At 46.1% G+C, this 7673-nt stretch overlaps 1 long non-coding RNA gene across 1 annotated transcript; it reads left to right on the top strand.

Annotated features, from left to right (window-relative positions):
- The first annotated feature begins 246 nt into the window (after positions 1 to 246).
- Positions 247 to 1215, top strand: LOC145428640 (uncharacterized). Its single transcript, XR_013908946.1, has 2 exons — positions 247 to 385; positions 968 to 1215. It is a non-coding gene; the product is annotated as an uncharacterized LOC145428640 (long non-coding RNA).
- Positions 1216 to 7673: the final 6458 nt, after the last annotated feature.

The raw sequence follows: 7673 nt of genomic DNA, 5'->3' as shown, positions 1-7673 counted from the left end.
GTATGCGCAGTCTCTGAGGATACGACCTGGGATGCCGTCTGGTCCTGCTGCTTTCCTGGTGTTAAATGTTTTGGTGTTAATAGTCTTCTTGCAAAAGTAGAGTTAATTTTACTCTAAGCAGAGTCACATTCTTTTAATGTAACTCTGAGGTGTAAAATGATAGTAGTTAAAATCGAGTGTTAAAAATGAGTGTTTCTCTGTCAAATCTGGAGGTGTTACAATGGAAACATTAACTCTTGACCTCTTAACTCTGAACTCCTACAGGGGCTATGACATCAATAGAGTGAATTCACAGACTCCGCCCCCAGCATGGCTCCAATCGAAGCTGAAGTGAAGCCGTTTCAGAACATTTTGCTCTACATATTTGAGTTGTTTGCCATGCTTGGTAAGTCATTTTTTCAAAGATTATTTCAATTATTATCATGAGCTTTTACTTCTGTGGCTCTTTGGAGTTGAGACAAAGCTGTGTGAAAGGCATTAGCCATGTTGCTCGCTGATAGCATAATATTCTGTTTTAGCTAGCTGAAAGGTATTGTTTGCGGGCAAATACCACAGCCTTGAAAAAAAGCTTGCATGTGAATTTTCAGTCAAACTTTTGGTCAAATACACCTAAAACAATGTCTAGAATGTGAAATGTTGGTATAATGGTGCTACTTGAAGCCTGAAAACGATCGCCCATAAAAAAAACGAGCAAACAGCAGTAGCTGACGTCCTGACTGGATTCTACGTTAGCATTTAGATCCCTCCAGAGTTTTGTGCACACGGTTTAGGTAAAAATTAAAAAGGTTGAGGTTTTACATTTAGTTCAGTATTACCTGTTGCCTGTGTCCTTGTCTTTTGGGAAAATACTTTACACCAGTAATGGCTCAAAGAGGATTCCTTTTTTTTTTTTCTGTGCTGCAATTGTTTACTGGATTATTTGTGCCATTAATTAGTGTCAACTAATTTTTATTCAATCTCCACACAGGATATGCTTGTGAAGATGGAATATGGGGGAGAGCAGAAGTGCGTTGAAGTTCCACAAAGGGATGAATGAAGGACATGCATATTGTATTGAAGAAATAAGTGATGAGATGCTGTTATTTGCATTTACCATGTCAGACCTTTTGATAAACAAAATTCTAATGAAAGTGAGAACATGTACACTGTTACATCTTTCAGAAAATGTTTTGAAATTGTGGTGCACAGTTCAGAATAAATGTTTTTCAAAAACCATTGCATCTTTTTAGTAAATGTTTATTTCCAAAAGAAATTTCTAGAAGTTCAGAACAGTAAAATTCCTGCTTTTTAGAATGAATTAGAAGATAACTCTTACGTAGTTAAACTAAAATACTCTTTGAGAGTTAATATATAAACTCTTAACACCAAGTGTTAAATTATCAACTCCAGACAGATTTGGTGTTTAACACTAAATCAGAGTTAACGTACCAACTCTCCAAAAAGAGTTAAATTAACACTCTCTGGTGTGGACCCATATAGACACTTTAATAGTGTTGAAATCAAATCCGACAGTGTTAATTTGGACATGCTGGATTTGCTGTGTAGTTGTCTGACTGATTTTTTAGGTAGACCTGTAAAGATGCTGTTACAGTACTAACAGTAGTAAGCGAAATGTGTATCATCTGTGGGCAGGATGAAACTGTCACGGACTTCCCATTTCCAAAAATATTTGCTACGGAGCATTAAGTAAAGCTCGAACAGTGTTGTTGAGACTTTGAGAGTCTCCTCCCACACTGTTGGTGTAGCTCATGGGAACAATCTTTAGGTTTGGTGTGTGGCCCATAGTTTGGGACACTGCTCTCATCATCATCCTCATCATCTGGTGTCAGAGCACCGGCCTCTGGTCTCAGCATCATGCAGTCCGTCTACAGCAACATGAAGAAACAGGAGCTCGTCTTTGATAACGAGCACCTTTCAGCTCCGATGCTGCTGTTTTAAACATTTTCACGTCTTGTTTTCCGTTTTTGTTTTACTCATGGAAACTTTGAGAGCGTCCTCACTTTTGCCTTTGTGCTGGAAAAACAAACTTTTCAGCTGCACTACAGTGTAAAGCATCACCATTATCCGCTGTGCTTTGTGCTGATTTAAAAGAGCTAAAGTAAGGAGCTTTAATTTGTCGATGGATTCGCCTGAGAGAACAAACACTATTGACCTCCGATCGCACATAAAAGCCTTTAAAATCCAGCTGATGGGATTCAGGGCGACTGGGACTTTTCTCTTTTTTTCCTTCTCTTCTGTTTCTTCGCGACTTACTGCAGAGCGATGTCATGCAAAATGTTCTCCAGGTGAAGCAGAAGCCGCCTGATCCCACAGATATGCAGCAGAATCGGATAAGTAAGCGGGCTTTCACCTGGCTGCGTTTCCAAACACCTTTTCATATCTGTTAGCGTGCGTGTGCGCGCTGCGGGGGTTTTGTTTGGCTCTGACATGTAATCCGCTTTACAGCGTGACGAGATACAAGTGCGAGGAAGCCCTGCAACCTGTGGGACTCCACGAGTCTTCAGGTAGCAGCCAGTTCATGAAAACACAGAATTGGATTCGGCCTCTCTTCTTCCGTCACGCTGCCTCGCTTTCATTAAGTCACGCCTGTTTCTGTCCCCTTTGTCTGAGCCTCCATTTGTCTCCCACACCCGCTCAAATGCTCTCCATCCTCCATCCCCATCTGTCCTCCCCAAACCTCTCGTCTCTCATCTGCAAGGTTGTGGTTTCTCTCATTAATAAGGCATGATCGGCGCGCTGACCTGCAGAGGGAGGGGCAGGGGTGAAGTGTGCGTGTGTGGAAGTAAGAGTATGGCAACACAACAGGGTCAGTGCGCAAAGAGACAGGAATACAGAGAGATGTGTGAGAGGAGGAGACACCGCTCATAAATTAAAGAACAGGAAAATGCTCGATGTGTGCTCACCTTAAAATCCCCTTTCTGGCACAGAGGGGCTCACGGGGGCCAAAGTTTACTCTAATATCAGCGTTTCACCGACCTGGTCAAACAGAAGATAATTTAAGTTGAGTTTTCAAATTACAGACTGTTAGATTAAACTCCGCTCAGCAGCGATGTGTCAAAATCGAGTTTTAAGAGCCTGCGGGGTTAAAAAAAAAGCCCTTTGGCACAGCAGTGGAAGTAAATAAGCAGCTCCGGTGTGCCGAAGGGAGGAGTGGGTGGTGAATGGGTGGAGGTGGTGGTGGAGGGCGATCGTGAACCTGGAAATGAGTTTAACTGAAGCTGGCAGTTTTTGGGGGGTAGGGCATTTTTGCAACCGCTGAATGCGAATGAATAATTTGTCCATGTATCAGGGTGTCAAAAACATTTAGATCTGCACCTTCGTCTCACTGAGCCACGATCCTTGGCGTCGCTGCGAACCCACGCCGTCGCTGTGAGCCCACGCCTTCAGCCGTCGCTGCAAACCCACGCCGTTGCTGCGAACCCACGCTGTCGCTGCGAGCCCACGCCTTCAGCCGTCGCTGCAAACCCACGCCGTTGCAGCGAACCCACGCCGTCGCTGCGAGCCCACGCTGTCGCTGCAAACCCACGTCTTTAGCCATCGCTGCAAACCCACGCCGTTGCAGCGAACCCACGCCTTCAGCCGTCGCTGCAAACCCACGCCGTTGCAGCGAACCCACGCCGTCGCTGCGAGCCCACGCCTTTAGCCATCGCTGCAAACCCACGCCGTTGCAGCGAACCCACGCCTTCAGCCGTCGCTGCAAACCCACGCTGTCGCTGCAAACCCACGCCTTTAGCCATCGCTGCAAACCCACGCCGTTGCAGCGAACCCACGCCTTCAGCCGTCGCTGCAAACCCACGCCGTTGCAGCGAACCCACGCCGTCGCTGCGAGCCCACGCCTTTAGCCATCGCTGCAAACCCACGCCGTCACTGCGAGCCCACGCCTTCAGCCGTCGCTGCAAACCCACGCTGTCACTGCAAACTCATGCCTTTAGCCATCGCTGCAAACCCACGACGTTGCAGCGAACCCGCCGTCGCTGCGAGCCCACGCCTTTAGCCATCGCTGCAAACCCACGCCGTTGCAGCTAACCCACGCCTTTAGCCATCGCTGCAAACCCACGCCGTTGCAGCGAACCCACGCCGTCGCTGCGAGCCCACGCCTTCAGCCGTCGCTGCAAACCCACGCTGTCGCTGCAAACCCAAGCCTTTAGCCATCGCTGCAAACCCACGCCGTTGCAGCGAACCCACGCCGTCGCTGCGAGCCCACGCCTTCAGCCGTCGCTGCAAACCCACGCTGTCGCTGCAAACTCACGCCTTTAGCCATCGCTGCAAACCCACGCCGTTGCAGCGGCGTGGGGGCAGGGATAGCTCAGTAGGTAGAGTGGTGGCCCCATGATCGGAAGGTCGGGGGTTCGACTCCACTGAACGGCTACCCTGAGGTACCCCTGAGCAAGGTACCGTCCCTACACACTGCTCCCCGGGCGCTGCACTGGCGGCTGCCCACTGCTTCACTGGGTGAATGGGTTAAATGCAGAGGAACTATTTCCCTATGGGGACTAACACGCACACACACTTTTTGAACCCACGCCATCGCTGCAAACCCACGCCGTTGCAGCGAACCCACGCCTTCAGCCGTCGCTGCAAACCCACGCCGTTGCAGCGAACCCACGCCTTCAGCCGTCGCTGCAAACCCACGCCGTTGCAGCGAACCCACGCCTTTAGCCATCGCTGCAAGCCCACGCCTTCAGACGTCTCCTTACTGTTAGCTCGGTTTCACTGCAAGCTAAACCCAAAAAGTTCAAAATATGTCAGATAACAGATCAGAGGTCTACATCGGAGAACTTGTGAAAAACCCTTGACAGGACGATGCCATCGCCTTTGTTCCATCACTCACTTTTAACGTGATCAGCATAGTAACTAAACCTGAAACATGGCTTTGGCTCCACCCTCGCCTGTTAAAATGGTCACTTTGGATCAAATCTAGATGGTAAAAGCTAAAGTGGAGTCCCTCACGTTACAACACACTGAATTAAACTGCGAATAGTCCCAAAGCTCTCGAGGCTGTGATCAGGCACATTTATGCATGCTAATTCGGTTAGCTGTGGCTAAAGTACGGAGGGCTGCTCAACATGAGTGAGTCCAACAACGAGCTCAATGGTGTTTCCACTGATCACCTGCTGATGGTGACATGAAATGACGGGCTTCCATAAAGTCTTACCACAGGTTATATTTTATGTCTGAAACATAAAGGAGCACAGAGCGCAGCCCTTTCCTTTCTCTCTTTGTTTGTTCTTTGGCTCTGCAGTACTGTTTCTTCATAAATACTGCATCTATGTACTGTTGTTTTGTGCCTCCAGTTTCTACAATTATCAAATAAAAAAGAATTTCTCTCCGGAGTCTGGCAGAAACAAAAAATCCTGAGAATGACCTCCATCTCTGTCTTTGCCAGCCTCATTATTTCAGCCTTTTCTTCCTCTTCCTTTCTTCTTCCTCTGTGCCTTTCAGCTTCTTTCTGTGTCTGTCAGCTCCGGTCTTTATTACCTGTCCTCCCCCCTCGCTGCTACAGTGCCAGGTTGATCCAGTAAAACATCTGTTTCTAAAAAAGCTGGCACCGTAAACGGCCCCCAGTCTCTTGGCCTCTTTACGAGGGCGCTCGGTCTGAACTAACAGTGGCAGAATAGCACTCAGAGGTGTTGTCCTTCCTCCTCCTCCCGCCTCCTCTGACACATACTCCTCATGCTGAAAGGCCAGAGGAACGGGCCTCTGTCCCTCTTTCTGCCTTTGATTTTTCATCCTTCTGTGGCCTGCTGCTCCCTCTGCTGCTCCCATTATTTGTGCCTGTGTTTGTGCTTTTAATTCCCCGTCCTCCTACGGCCTCGCTCCGTCATCCCCCTGCCCTCATGTGCCCTCCTCTCCCCCTTCCTTCCTCTACACTTGTTTATTGTTTTACAGCTGCTGTATTTGGACAAAGTCTGGGCTTTAGCACCTCCAGGACAACAGCTGACCAGCTGTCCTCTTCTACTCAGCATCCTCTCATCTGTTTCTTGTTATCTTTCAATCTTTTTGTGGCATTTTTTCTTATGATTGCTTATGCAGTCCTTCCTTCTTTGTTTCCCACCCCTTTAATGACACCCTCGAGGGACAGATGCCTCCTTTTTGGTGGAGGTCAAGTATCCCCTGCTGATGCTCGTAGTAAAAAATTGATTGAACACAGGCCTTGCAGCGAAAATGCTCAGTGTGCGACTGGAGATTTCCGTGGGTATAAAAGGATTACACGAAGAAAATAAATGTGTGTTTTGCTTCATACATAATTCCACCACAGATACAGCCTGAAGGAAAGATCTGTTTCAAAATACTTAGAAAGTTGTTGTCAGCCAGTCATTTCAGGGACACACGGTGAGCAAAACCATCAGTGAGTGAAAGTGAAATAATCCTGTTGACAGAGCAGAAATAAGCCGGAGTTTTTACAGGAAACCAGGGCGTAAATTTAAACACAAATGATGCACGGATGTCGAATGCTCAACGTTTAACCTGGAGATGTTTTAGGGATTCTTCTTTTTGACTTTTCACTGTTCGGTTTGGACCAAAATGATGACGCCAGCTGTTTGGTTTTTGTTTCCACACCTGCCCATATTTGGACGTATAAGAGCCTTACACAGAGGCAGAAACCTGCTAATCAGTACTGAGTAACAGCCCAATGGCGTCTTAGAATTTCAGTCAAAAACCCTATCACCTTAAATCTTCACTCAAAGACGAGTATCTGTGACAGTGTGTATACAGATGTGTTATATATGAGTCAAATATTGTTCTTTTTAATACGTTGGCATTACTAAATTTGTGTAAAAAGCAAATGTACGAGCTGTGATAACTGTGTCTGATAGAATGAAGAGTAGACTGATATATGAAATATTCCTTTATTGGGTGAGAAAATCAGACCATGTCATAACTGCTGTAAGTCACACAGAATAGACATCAGAGCCTTAAACAGGCTGACGTCTGCTAAATGGGTCAAACTGGGCAGAAAGTCTACAAACACATAACATCCTTATAGAATATGATGTAACACTATAGATCAACTTAGCTCAGAATATATAAAGCATATAAACAATTACAGCAATATGATGCAACACACACAGCAGCTACTGATCCAAAATATGTTTGTTTCCACTGTTAAGTTTTAGTTCAGTGCTTCAGCATCTGGAGGTCCCCACTTATTTCTTTGTTTATTACTATACTCATCATGTTGAAAGTTCCACACGTCGTGCAGTGAAGGTAAACTAACCTGTGACAAACAGAAATAAAGATGCCAGACTCAGACACAGCAAGGTAACAAGACACGGGTGGCAACAATCAAAGAGAGCTAAACCCAGTAGAGACAAGAAACCATCAAAAGAAAACAGGAAATGAAAACCAAAGCTAAAAATGGGAAAGAGCTGACACAAGAGGAACTTAAACTCTAAATCCCAGATTAAATTATATCAGGAACACAGAATAAATAAAACGGGAAACTCAAGCAAACACACAGTCGGACCCGTGATCATCGCTGCAGGTTTTTCCACTACTTTCCACATTTTTTCTAATCATATCTTCAGTGTTTCGGTCGCTTTGGTATTTCAGCCCCAAAGTTTCTTAAACTTTGCTTTTTTATCTGTGCTACTCAAACTACTGAGGAGAACAATGGCGAGCTCCGATTTAAACCAATTCAGCAAAATCTTTTTGGTCCTGAATGAAATCTC

This window comes from Astatotilapia calliptera, chromosome 5 (assembly GCF_964374335.1).
Source record: "Astatotilapia calliptera chromosome 5, fAstCal68.1, whole genome shotgun sequence".
NCBI lineage: Eukaryota > Metazoa > Chordata > Actinopteri > Cichliformes > Cichlidae > Astatotilapia > Astatotilapia calliptera.
This window is presented reverse-complemented; position numbering and strand designations above follow the sequence as displayed.